This window comes from Mastomys coucha, unplaced genomic scaffold, assembly GCF_008632895.1.
Source record: "Mastomys coucha isolate ucsf_1 unplaced genomic scaffold, UCSF_Mcou_1 pScaffold22, whole genome shotgun sequence".
NCBI classification, from domain to species: Eukaryota; Metazoa; Chordata; class Mammalia; order Rodentia; family Muridae; genus Mastomys; species Mastomys coucha.
This window is the reverse complement of record NW_022196905.1, coordinates 91,300,948-91,313,465: the sequence shown is the minus strand read 5'-3', so window position 1 is coordinate 91,313,465 and position 12,518 is coordinate 91,300,948.

Genomic DNA, 12,518 nt, shown 5'->3' with positions numbered 1-12,518 from the left:
TTGAGGGGCTCCTAACTTTAAAATTGCTGGTACATTTGTGTGTGTGTGTGTGTGTGTGTGTGTGTATGTGAGGGGGGGAGGGAAGGAGGGAAGGAGGAAGGGAGGGAGATGGAGAGGGGGAGGGAGAGGGGGAGGGGGAGGGAGAGAGAGAGACAGAGAGAGAGAGAGACAGAGAGACAGAGAGACAGAGAGAGAGACACAGAGAGAGAGACAGAGAGAGACAGAGAGAGAGTATAATATAGATACAGTTTTTTGCCCTTCTCTTTCCTCCCTCCAAACCCTCCCACATATGTCTCCCCACTCTCTTTCAAATTCATGGCTTTTTATTGTACTGATTATTATTGCATGCATTAGGTATATGTATATACACATATATTCCTAAATATAACCTGCTCAGTCTGTATAATGTTACTTGTATGCATGTTTTCAGGGCTGACTCTGGTACTGGACAACAAATTGATGTGTCCTTCCCTGAGGAAGACCACCTATCCTGCCCCTAGCTTTACTCAACTATCTGTAGTTCTTTGAGAGGGGCTGAGGCAACATGGTCCTTTGTCTCTCCAGTTTGGCACATCCATGGCTGCCATATCCTTGTTCAGCTCACATTTGGGTCTCCTAGTAATGCCTGAAGCTGCCATTAGTTCTAAAACCAGCTTGGGAAACTAAATGAATAAGAGGCATCTTGCTATAAGAGAGGAAGTTCTAGAGCAGGAACCAGAAGGCTTGAGTTTTAATTCATGTTGTAACTAATGACTTTGTAGTGTTTTTTGAACTTCGACTTTTCATTGGAAGAATGAGAGTCGAGTGTGAATCCCGAGACTGTTGGGGAATTACATAAAATGGCATGGACCTCTGCAGGCACCGAGTCTGCTGCAGAGAGCATGCTCACTGATGCTAGTTCATACAGCAGGGTTTGGAGCCAAAGATTGGTGTACATTCTTCAGTCAGTGAAGCTTTTTATGCGTGTAGGAGGGATTTTCACAGGGGATGATTTATCATCAGGGTGTTAGTTGGCATTTCATGCTTTTGGATATGGTACTTTCTGTATATCCCAACAAAACACAGAAGCATCTGTAGCAACACATTATAGGATAAACATCAATGCGTCTGAAAATGCTCTTCACAAAGGAAAGATGAGCTGAAGATAGCCCCCAAGACTGGCTCCTTTATTGCCTCTCTTCTAAGAGAAAGGGAAGTGTGGAGGGTGTGTGGGGGTAGTTAATGGAAAAAGCTGTGTATGTGGAGCTTAGAGCATTTCTCAAAACTCTGATATTAAAGATTTCTAAGTATGGGCAGAGTCAAGGAAACAATCCAATGCTGCTGCTGTGGACATGACTGCTCTGAGTCTGAGAGACTTAGCAACACACAGCCCTTTCCTGGACCACACACGGAGTTAGCCATCACTGCATCTCACTAGTTCTGGGCTGCCAGCGTGTTCATGACAGCAGATCTGAAATGTGTCTCCATCTTCTCTCAAAAAAGGTGGGCTCTGGAGCCCTTGCCAAGACTTCTAGAAAGCCAAGGATGGGTGTACTTTCTTGCTTCTCAGAATGCTCACATCAGACTTGTTCCCAAGGCAGAGCATGGGCTTTCTTGAAGGATGGGTAATGAATACTCTCCTGGTCCAGAAAGCCTTGGTGTGGTGAGGGCCAGCCACCCACAGCTGGTGTCTTTTCATGTAGCAAATCACTGGCCTGGACATACGCCTGTCAGATAAAGAGTTTGCTATGTCAGGACAGCTTCCAGGTTGTTCGTGCCTACTGAGCACAATCTTAAGAGTACACTCATGACATGTCATTCCTGTGGCTTATGTACCAATTTTACAGAGAATAGAGTCAATATAGAGCTTTTTACAATGAGTCATTACTGGTTAATTTAAAAATATGTTTTCAACATGAAAGACTTGAATGCTAAGTGACTTGAAGTGGAAAATGACTTACTGTGATTCCAAGCAGAAGAGTATCAGAAGTGTCCCTGTGACGTTTTCCGTAGCCTATTAGAAAGAGTACTATTCATTCAAATTTGTTTTTAAAATTGCTTCTTCAGAGAAATGTTTGTTATAGTAATGCCTTTTCTCTTTAATTTTCCCAGGAACTTAGAATACAAGCTTGTAAAGTTAGTTAGAGTGCCAGTTTGCCCAAAGGTATTTTTAACTATGAAGGAAGACAGTTCTACCTGATGAAGCAATTTTTTGAGCAATTCACTCAAAATATACATAGGCTAAAGCACTGGGGAGGGTGTGTGAAAGAAGGGATGGGGAAAGACTGATGTAAACCAAGGTCTGTCCTCCCATCCAACAGGCTTCAAGACTCATTGGGAGGGTAATGCCTACGCATATTAGATGTAACCCTAGCGCAAAGCAAGGGAGGTCTGGAAGATTCTGTGCCTGCAGAATTGTATAGGGGCAGAGTCCTAAGGACAGAAGTCTAGCCAATTAGGTCAGCCTCTTTGGGTAAAAAAAGCTAGTGTATATATATATATATATATATATATATATATATATATATATATATATATTATAACACATATAATATATTTTATAACATATATAGTCTTTCTTTTTTATAAGGATAAATAATTTTTATGAGATATTTTCTTTATTTACATTTCAAGTGATGTCTCCTTTCCCAGTTTCCCCTTCAAAAAAAAAAACCTTGTTCTCTTCCCTCACCCCCTGCTCACCAACCCACCCTCTCCTGCTTCCTGGCCCTGGCGTTCCCCTACACTGGGGCATAGAACCTTCATAGGGCCTCTTCTCCCACTGAAGTCTGACTAGGCCATCCTCTGCTACATATTGAATAGGAGAAGGGACTTAATTACTTAATGAGTAGGAGAATTTTATAGACTTGAAGTTGGCAACACAAGCGAAGAGAGCTTGAGGATCCAGAATGCTGTGGTAGGAGCTCTACTTCTGCTTGCTTTGTGCTTCTGAGTCTCGAGGGAACCCAACATATACCTTCCTATGCCTTTTTGGAATGTTTGTCCTTAAACTATAGCCAAGTCTGTTCCAACTGTGAACTGAATGGGATAGTGACGTTGTCTCTCTGCAAATGATACTAACAGGGGTACATGAGTTATTCTGAGTGCTACAATGGAAAGTAAGGATAGAGGAATGGGGGAGAGATCATAGGGCAGATTCTTGTTTTCCTCCATCAGCTTGAAGATGTGCAGAATTTACACAGCAGTAAGATGTGTGTGAGGCAAAGGCAAGAACTGAGGGACCTTTAAAGATGCTCATGTTATTCTCAGAGCAAATGAAAACCTCCCTGACTCATGTCGTACTGAGAGAAGTTTCCTCAGATGGGATCTGAAAGGTCAGCTTCATTATTTTGTCTTTAGCATCAAAGAGGAACCTTTAGTAGATGAACCTCAGAGGTTAGTAGGAGTAGGTCTGTAATCTTAGCTACTTAGGAGGCAGAGACAGGAGAGTTGCAAGTTCAAAGCCATCCTAGAGCAGCTTGTCTCAAGACAGAATATATGTAAACAACACACACACTACTCAGAAGCCAAAGAGCAAGTAGAAAGTAGCTACCACCTGACCCAGGCGGAGCCTCGGTGATGCTGACACTAATGAGGCTCACCGCTGGGTTTCTTCTTTGCCCTTTTCCTGACTTTTCTGTTCCCCAAGTTCTCAGGCATAGCCTAGTGCCCCCCTTAGCAGCCAAGCTAGTCTGTCAAATGTTTTCATTTGCTTTCTATTCATATGCTGTCTACTTAAAAGGCCGAGGTAGTTTTGGGGTTTGTTGGGTCTTCATGAAATGGTCCCTGTTGAAAGGAGTGGGTAATAATTCTTTCCTTACAAACAGTATGGCTTTGTTTTTACATCGGCTCAGAAAGAAGCTCACATTTTTTTATTTTTTATTTTCATGTAAAGGACTAAGCTGTAGCATCACTCCAGAACAACAAAATCACCCACAATGGTCCCAGTTGTTAGGCAAGATGGAAATGAATAGAAAGGAAGGCGGGAGCCCAGCATGCTGTTAATGTTTGGTGTTCAAACTCACCCTTAAGCTTTCCTTCTTTTAGACATGGCCTTAAGAATCCTTCTAAAGAATGTGCCTAGCCTCACAGAGACTTGATGTGCTAGGGTGGGGGGTAGGATACTCAGGGGGAAAGGAATGTAGGAACAGGTGACCAGGAGGGAGGGCAGTGAGCAGGATGTACAGTGAGCAAATTATATATATGTATATATATATACTTTAAAATAAACAAACAAACAAACAAATAAATAAATAAGAAGCCCTCTTGATTTACTTCTATGCTGTATTTAGTACAAAGTGCTGGACAAGAAATGGAGAGTTTTGTTGTATTTAAGCAAAGGGCAAAAAAAAAAACCTCAAATAGAGGGAAATTAAATAGAATTCAGTACTCTATTTGCTTGAAATGAAAATGTGTATTACAACTTTAAAGAAATTGATTTCAAGTGAATTAAATTGTCAAGACCTACTTAAGTATAATTTTTGACCTTGGAATTTTACCTCACTGTAAGAAATTTGAAGAAGAGAAGAGAAGATGGAGCAGAAGGTGGATACCAGTCATATGCTGAAAAACAAAACAAAACAAAACAAAACCGCATTCACATGTGGTTGTATGAAGGAAAGCATCCATTTCCCTCCGTGGCTCACTGAAACGGATTGTAGAGAATAGGACCTTGCCTTTTAAGAAGAAAACCCGCTGCACACTTTAGATAAAGTTGGAAGTGCTAAGCAATGTGTCTGCCGAAGGACTGGCAGAGATTTTGTTGCTTCAGCATGAAGGGAATGCAGGTTCATGCCGAACACATCAGAGGCTGGGGGATGAATAGCAAAGGAAAGAAAAGAAATTCCCTCAGTTCTCAAGATCTGAGCCCTTCTCCGGTTCTCTGCTAACAATGCTTATTGACACACATCAGAATAATGACAGGCATGTTGACTCATGTTGACTTCGTGAATTCTACGTCGTGGGGCTCATGGAACACGTGGTTTTCTTCTGCGAATTAATCTCTTAACTTCTGGAAATTTTATATGCAGAAATGAACACCTCACACATTCTGCCATACCAACAAGTTTATTGTTTCAAAGAATCATGCTTTAAGTCATAAAAGTAAAAGGCCGATTCTTAGTCTCAGCTTGACCACTGGGATGGGGCCAGTTTATCCCAAACTGCTTCAAGCTGGTCATCTTTGGTGAAGCCTGTGGGATCCTCCTACTTAATTTTTCTATGCTAGCTAATTTCTTTATGTTATAGCAAAAGCTACAGAGGACTCTGAAGCTCTCTCTAGCAATTGATATTCAACCAACAAACTAAAAGGGCTGTGCTTTATCTACATTAAACTGGTGGTACTACAAACCCTTACCTACTTTCTAATACAAAGTCATCCATTCTTCACATATAGACTCTTGTTGACTGGATTATTTCCTTGTATGTAAGAAAATAAGTACAGGTATACCAAGGGGACATTGTGGGCACAAGTGCTAGACCATTCCAGTAAAGCAAATGTCACAATGAAGGAAATCCCATAATTGGCTGGTTTTCTAGCACATACAAATGGTTGTATTTATGCTATACTGTAGTCTATTAAGTGTGAAATAGCATCATGTCTAAAACACACACATATGCACAGAGACACATGTATACATGTTTGTCTTAATTTCAATGTATTTTATGATATATTAAGTATATAATCAGTGTACTCAATTTCAGTGTATTTTAATGAATGCTGATAAAGCACTTGAATCTTTAGCACACTGTGCTATGTTTGCTAATGGAGCATTTTGTTCTGGTCTAGATGGCTGCAGACTGTTCTCAGTGGTGGTTGGTGGTGGTTGGGTTAGCTGGGATGATTCCTTGAGATAACAGTGAGGTTCACCTCATCAGTTGATTCCATAAGATTCCTCTGTGGCATGCCATGCTGGTGGATAGATTTTGCTGTCAATGTAATTTTGTTGACAACTGAAGCGAGTTATCTCAAGCCTGATACTGCCTAATTAAATAAGCTTATGCAACATTCTAAAATCCTCTGCCATCGTTTTAAGACCCACAGCATCATCATTGGGAATACATTTTACATCAAGAAATGACTTTCCCTGTCCATCCAGAGAAAGCCGTTCCTCAGCTATCACCGTTTTTCTGGCAAGATTGCAGCAATTCAGCTGCATCTGAAGGCCCCACTTCTAATTCTAGTCTTCCTGTTTCTACCACAGCTGTGCTTCCTTCCTCCACTCAAATCTCGAGTGTTTCAAAGTCTGGAGGATTGGAATCAACTTGTTCTGTTACCTGTTCAGGTTGCTGCTTTGCTCTGCTTCCATGGATCATGAATGTTTGTACTGGCTTCTAGACAGGAGTCCTTTCCAGGAGGCTAAGGAGTCACTCTTCCTTCCTGTTGTGCACTCTCACCTCTGGGATGTTAAATTGTCTGTGTCTGAAAATCCTTCACTAATCCCCAGGCCACAGGAGGGAAGTCACCTTGTCCGGCACAAGGAAACATTACTCTCTGTGCATCTCTATCAGAACTCTGGATGACGAGTTACACTGTTCCTGAATAATGATGTTTTAAAGGGATCTCTCTGCTCCTGAGAAGTAGGTCTCCATATATGTCTTAAGATAATCGTTGAAGTGTGTGAACGTGCTTCAGACTTGGTTATGCCACTCACAGAATGCAACCAGAGTGCTATTCTGAGCATGCCTGGGAATCTCAGCAGCCATGTTAAATGGGCAACTGCTACCACTTAAATCTGCTGGCTCAGCTCTCCCCTGACTAGAAAACCTGGCCTTGACTTCTCTCTAGCTCCGAAAGTTCAAGTGGCATTTTCCCCAATTGAAGGCTGTCTACACTGAAAGTCTGTTGTGTGTGTGTGTCCTGCTTCATCTATGATCTTGGCCAGGTCAGCTTGCTGCAGCTGTTGTGTCAGCTTGCTTTGTGCCTTCCAAGAAAAATTATGCCGTGCCTTCAGCCTCAGGAACCAGTGCACTGCAGCATGAGCTTGTCTTTCACCGCTTTCTACCTCTCAGCATTTCTAGCTGTGAAGATAGTTCAGAGCTTGCTCTAGGTTCGTCTTTGGCTTAAGGCTATGCCATGTCTGGTTTGGTATTCCATCAAGGTCTCTAGCATTTTCTCCTTGTCAACAAACACAGTAAGCCAGTGCTTCTAGCCTTCATGAGTTCTCTGAACTTATCCTTTGTGCTCACCAGTTGGCTACTAGGTCCACTAGGCCTTGTTTGCATCCTACCTTAGTATTTTGAAGAGTTTTTGTGTGTGTGTGTGTGTGTGTGTGTGTGTGTGTTATGAGTGTGTTGGCCCATGTATATGGGTGCAGATGTGGCTATACCTATGTAGAAGTGACAATCTCAGGCATCATTGCTCATACACTGTCCACCTTTTATTTTGAAATAACATCTCTCCCTGGCCTAGAGTGTGCCCACGGAGGCTAATCCGACAGGCTAGAAAGCAGAGGGGTACGCCTGCCTCTGCCTCCCCAGTTCTGGAATTACCAGCTTGTGTCAGCATACCCTGCTTTTCATGTGGGCTCAGGATTGAACTCTGGTCCTTGTACTTACAAGGCAGCATTGGTAGGTGCTGTAACACGTAGCTACCATCCGAGCTAGTCCCCCAAGCCTGTGTTGACTTCTGGCATGCATCCTTCACTAACCTTAACCATTTGGCATGTATAATTGAAAGTGGAAACCGTATGATTTTTGTTTCACTTGAACATTGAGAGTCTATGGGATGAATTAGTTTGGTTCCAGTGTTGTTGAGTTTTAGGGAATGTAGAGGCCCAAGGAAAGGCAGAGGCAAGGAAACAGCCATAACTGGCACTTATCAAGTAAATTCACCGTCTTGTATGAAAATGGCTTATGATAGTCACCAAAAAAATTACCATAGTAACAAAGAAAAGAAACAGTCAGGCATCATTAAAAAGATGAAAGGATATAATAACGGCGAAGAAGTCTGAAATATGGTGTGAACAACCAAAACACACTGCAAACAGGTGCTGAGAGGCTGGGTTCAAGCAGAAGGATTGCCACAAGTCCCTGAAATGAAGCACAATAAACCCAGTAAGTGAGATGTGCTTGTGTGCATCTCGTATGACACACTGAGCATAGTAGGGATGGAGTAAATGTGACTTGATTGAGGTGCTGTGTGATTTGAGATTGTCTTACAGCATGGCCAGGTTCAGATTCCAGTTCCCCAGAGTTCACGTGACTTAACCTGTGCCTAAAACATGCCACACACAGCACACATTTGTTACTTACTCTGATTCTATCTTTCCTATTCTGCAGTGACTCTGTCAGTTCTTCCCCTCCTAAACTATTGTGTCTGCTATGACTCTTATGAAAAATAACACATTATTTTCTTCTAAAACATTTCTATCGTATTCCCACACTGTTATATATAAATGAATCTGAATCAGGCCTCAGCCCGTATCAGTGTTCTCATGGATGTATTTATGTTATCTTTGCAAATCTCATGTTCCTTGTAAATGTATAACATCCTTAATCCTTCTGAGAGCCTGTGGAGGAGTCAGACTGGGAGCACTTTTAGCTACACCAAGCAAATGGGGACAAGAATCATAGCTGATGGAATGATGGGGCATAGGCTTTCTACTAATCTAAGAGGTCTCACAGTCAGGCTGAGTCCCTGACGAATACGAAAGACCTGATCAAATACACTCTGTAGCCGCCTGCCTTTGATTACATTCTCCTTTATTTACAAACTACAGTAGGGATCTCCAATTCTGAGAAACAGACCAGCAAATGATTTCAAGAAGACACAAAAAGGTGTCTTCCTTCATTACTACACACTACCCCTTCCCCTCCCTATCTTATTTTTCCCTTTCTTCCCCTCACAGAGAACCTGTACCAGTCTACTCAGGCCTTCATAGTCAAATACCATAGGCTAGGTCATTTAACCAACAGGAATGCTTTACTCAAACTTTTGGAGATTTGGCATTCCATGATCAAGGTGTTGGTGAGTTTGGTTACTGCTCTGGTTTCTTTTCATGGCCTGCAGGTGGCTCATGCCTTCCTATTGTGTTACCACATAGCTTTTCTTGTGTGTGTTTAAAAAAAGAGTTGGGGGTGAGAGTTTCAGGAGAATTGCAGAGAGAAGCTAGAGGATCATACTTTCTGTCCTTACTTCTTGAGAGGAAGTATACCAAGCCTATAAGCTCTGTGTCCATAGTATGGGCACAGAAGTTATTCTATGGCTTCATTTATTCTGAAATCTTTTAATAAAGATTCCCTCTCCAAATCTAGCAGTGATCAGGTTTCTGTATGGTGTGATTTAGAGGGCATGCGGGGGAGGGTAAACCTCCTTGCAGTCTGTTTTGTGATTTGCCTTATGACTAAGATCTATTTGTTGAATTATTGAATATAAATTTTATTTATCTGTAGAATGATGTCCTTGCTAGTAATTATTTAGCAGTGATAGCTCTATTTCTGGAATAGCTTAGCACTATGTTGTTATTCCTATTTTAAGATGAAATGAACAATAACTTTAATGGTGAAAACAGATGTTTAAAGCTAGCTTTGGGAGAAGGACTGCTACTGCTTAGCATATCAGCAGGAAATCTCTTGTTAACAATTTATAAAGTTCTTAGCTGATGAAACAAATCCATTCTACCACTAAAGCGGGCTGCACAATAGAGATTGCCAGTATTTCATTTTCGAACTTATTTTGTTGGACACATATTATACAATCGTGTTCCAAGCTAACTTACAATATCTCTGTTATTATAAGGAGGCTAAGAACAGAGGGGCAGTAGATTCAGGACTACAATTTGGACTGAGGCCTTCCCAAATGAATGACTCTTCTCACTTCCCCATTCTTATGTTGGATGGTTTCCAAAATAGACCGCCATGTTTTCCCTCACCACAAACCATTGCTAAACAGGTAAAGCTGGAGACATTGCTTGACAAAAGTGTTGGAAAGCCGTGGAAATATTTGCTTGTAAAAGACTGAGGTGTAGCTCTCTGAGATCCTATACACCACGTAAGCATGGCTCCTTTAAATTGGTGATTTTCAGGTTTTTCCTTTGGACTTTGTTGCCATAAAAAACATGTGCCTTTTAAGATGAAGGAATTTTCCTGCAGGAGTACGTTATGTTTTGCTGACTAGCCCCACTCTTCCATCTCAACGGTTTTCCCTGACATCCCTCTCTTGATTGATGAAGCTTTGCCCCCACCCCTCTTTAATCCCTGAATAATCTCCTCCTGTTGTCCAGGCACTGTGGTTAGTGAGTGTCAGAAAACTATGTGTGCACAGGCATGTATCTGTAGAAAGAATTGTTACCATTTGTTTTTGAAGGCAAATATACTTACATATACATTGAAAACCATATTGTAATCGTTTTCTGTTTTTAAGAAGCTTATGATGTGCGACAGCTGAACTGGCTCCAGAGTGGGGTGGCTATATCAGAAAACACATGTACACGAGAGGCACTTTATATTGGGTTTATAAACAGCATGAGACCTTGGGTGACTCTGAATGTTTTGCAACGTGTTATATTTTAAGAGTATTACCACGGGCCTGTGCCTTTATGGTCAAGCTTGGACATGAGAAGTGACTAAATGTTCTTATGTAGAACGATAAACTCAAAGCATCATGTCGTTGAATTGAATTAAGATGTAAATGTTCACAAATACAGAGATGCACACACATATTCACATAGCCATCATAGAATATAAGTTGGTGTGTAAGTATGTATAGACTAGTGTGTTGAAATAAGGACACTAAAACTCTGTGAGGGCAGGTAAGTGAGGAAGGCTGGGAGGTGACCATGTTGCATTTCCACAGAACTGGTCAGAGGATTACCAAGGCTATGGCTAAGGTGAGGGTGAGAAGAGGAAAGCTCCAGGAAAGACAAGGGGTGTGGCAGTCCACATTCAATAGGCAAAACCTCCCCACAGGGCAGACAGAGCCAAGCGTGCCCTGCTTCCCTAACAACTGATTTCAAGGGTAACTGATGGAGAAAGGTTAAGGCAGCCCTTTGCCTGTCCCACCTTGAGCTCTGGAACCAGGATGAAAGGGTCATATTGCTGTTCCTCCTTCTTACTAGTGGTGGGATGTGAGAAATTACTTGTGTGTGGTCTGGTTTCCTCGTCTGGAAAGTGGGGTTTAGGCCATGATGGTGTCTTGGTTTCATTTCTGAGGCTGTGATAAAAGCAAGGGTCTATTTTATCTCACAGTTACAGGTTATATACCAACACCAAGAGAGTTAAAGGTCCGGAAGCCTGAAGCATGCAATTGTACTGCATCCACAGTCACTAGCAAAGAGCAAGAATGTTATACTCAGCTCACTGGACTCTAGGCCCAGGGAATGGTACTGCTTTCAGGCTGGGCCCTCCTATATCAAGCCATATAATCAAGACAGTGTCACAAAGACATGTACACAGGCCAAGCTAGCACAGACAATTCCTCATGGAAACTTCTTCCTCAGGTGATTTTAGATATGTCAAATTTATAGTTAAACTCACCATCTGAGGTAGTCAGTTGTGAGCACGGGGTCAGGTCAGTTGTGAGGCTTGAGTGAAAAGCTCTGCTCTGCTTCTTATAGGCAGCTTCAACCTGGGCACAGGGGGTTTCAGAGCCAAGATGAGGATGGGTGAGAACAGGATGTACCCTTCTGTGCTATTTCCAACCACTCTGCACAGTCTGGCTTTTAAGATCCAAGAAGCAGATAGAGAAACACTATGTGGATTAAACCACCAAGGTCATAAGTTGGAGTCTCCAGGAATGTGAGCAGGCTTAGCAGACCTCACTGTACAGGGCATTTCATTGAGACTTGTTTTAAGGAGATAAAAACTTAATTACTTTCCAAATGTAGTGATGGAGGGATCCATGAGGTAACATTGTATGGCAGGCTTTTCACTTCCTGACATGTAGGTCAGAATAGAATGTGTGTGTGTGTGTGTGAGAGAGAGAGAGAGAGAGAGAGAGAGGGAGAGAGAGAGAGAGAGAGAGAGAGAGAGAGAGAGAGAGAGAGAGAGAGAGAGAGAGAGATGGGGGGGAGAGAGAGAGATAGTCCTTCCTCCCAGCCTAGCCTCCAGGAAGGACAATCATGTGTTCTTCTGCAGTCCAGGAGGGTGTCTACTTATGCAAACTACTTTTTGGGATGGCAGCTCCTTTCAGAGACAGCATTTAGATTACTATGCTGCAATACAATGAGATTTTATTTCTCTAATTGATGTACATTATGAATAACTATTATAAGATTTATTAAAAAATCTGTTTTAAGATGCAAACAAGACATTATGAGAGCTTACTTTACACGATTTTCTTGTACAGATACTGTGAAATAACAAAACAAAACAAAACCAAAAAACAGACAAACAAACAAAAAACAACCACAAATATTTACAGACAAATACGTGCAGAAACATTAGCCTTCCACTCTTGGAAGCTGCTTTCTTAAGCAGGACAATAACACAAGAGTTTGTTTCACTCTGGTTTTTTTCTTACCTTTTTCCTTAATGAGCCAGCAGAATAAAGCAATGAATCAAACGAAGCATTTAGTTTTTCTTTTCATTGATTAATATTT